Below are 1,919 nucleotides of genomic sequence, written 5' to 3'. Positions count from 1 at the left end.
ATCCTTTTGTGATAATACTTATGTGTACAATTACCCTTTTTCCCTTATGTCTATATTGAACACAAGGCATAGACCGTGTCATCCTTGTCCAGTTCAATATTGGGCCCATAGACATTTATCCTGTTACGCAGGATGGGAAAATTCCATCTAGGTCACTCATGTCCCTCAGCATGCTTCGTGGAGTACCCATCGACTGTCTTTATGGTCATCCAGTTACGGACAATGTTTGATCAATAATAAGGCATTTGACTCTACATCTAGGGTCCATAGTGGTTTCAGGTCGAAGGGTGGTATACACCATTATCACCATGAGAATAACTTATGACACTTTGCATAACATTCTATATAGTATTCTCATAGCGGGTCAATCCAGTATAAATATTACTCTTAATATTCATACCTATGTTTAGGACTTGATAACTCCTTATCCATGATCCATGAGATGTGATCATCAGTCTATATACATAATAGTCTTAATGCTTTAATGTTATCCCACTTCACAATAAAGCTCGACTACTGATACTTTAAGAACAGTGTCCTTATGTTTAATGTGATCTCATGATTAAGTCACACTTGATACATTAAACGAACTAGCTATTTTAGGGACTTTATTAAACAAACATAATAAAGAAAAAGCCTTTTATTATTAATAAATAATTCGATACAAGTACCAAAAGTATTGGCCTCCAGGGCTTACACCAACAAGCCTATCATCAATGATGTTGGCATGCCATAGGGTTGTTTTAGACCAGACATGGGCATTGTGAAATTTATGGCAAAAGGCCTGAAGTCACTTTCCATGGTCGGCCTAGGAGTTAGAGGGTGACCCTGTGTTATTGATGGGGAGAATACCACCCTTTCTTGCGCAGTCGGTGGCATGGCCGTCATGCTGGATATGGAGGGAATTGCTTCATTCGAATTTGCAACGACTATGCCTTCCCCCGTGTTATCGTACGATTGTTCTCCATTGTTGTTATTATTTTTGGGATTTTCCATTCTTGCAACATATCTCCACATTGGTTTTATAATGTATTTTTTGGTTATCCTAACACTCCTCAATCTCATGCACACTCACAAATTTGATAAGTTTCACAAATGAAGAACTTATGCAAATTTTAAAGAAAAAAGTAAGGTTTCACACAAATGGTCCTACTGGGCGTGCCAATTTGTTTACTGTGAAATTTGATAAATAAAAAAGTTTGATTTCACTTAAGGGATTAAACTCGAAAAGATCACATGACATATTGTGCAAAAATTATGAGTTTGAAACATGTTTAAATTTAAAGTTGAAAGTAAAATATTTGAAAATAACTTCAAAAGAAATAAAGAACTTAATTCATCGAATGGAACGCACATACATACATTTTCATAACACTCTTTTCTCACTAAACACTTGGATACTTTGAGTTTTTCGAATTTGTGTACAATTGCGGACGCCTAAAACTACAAGTAAACTCTACTTATATACTAGTCCTAACATAACCATTTACAACAGTTGCCACATCAAATCAATCCACATCTTCGTATCCATGCAATCTTCGATCTTGATAGGCTTCCACGTGTCCTAGAGTAACTTCATGATATTATCCACTTGCTTCGTTCGACTGTGTAGAGTAACATTATATTGAAACTGATTACTTGATAAATTCAACTAAGGTTAGCATTGTCTTTCTAAAAGATAAATTCTTCAAAATACATGTTCCAACTCCATGGTTGTGGCTGACCACTTCGACCTAGATCATAAACCCAAATAACAAATCAAAACTTTTCAAATCCTTACAATCAAGGCATGTGTAGAAAATTTGAGGTAACAGTGGGGGAGGGTAATTCCCTTTAAGATTGTCTTCGAGAGGCATGCATTGTGGCAACAATGTGTGAAAGAGTCTAGATGTGCTACAGGAAAGGTGGATTGGAAGTTT

Source organism: Lathyrus oleraceus, chromosome 6, assembly GCF_024323335.1.
Source record: "Lathyrus oleraceus cultivar Zhongwan6 chromosome 6, CAAS_Psat_ZW6_1.0, whole genome shotgun sequence".
Taxonomy (NCBI): Eukaryota; Viridiplantae; Streptophyta; class Magnoliopsida; order Fabales; family Fabaceae; genus Lathyrus; species Lathyrus oleraceus.
Note: the sequence above shows the minus strand (reverse complement) of the source record.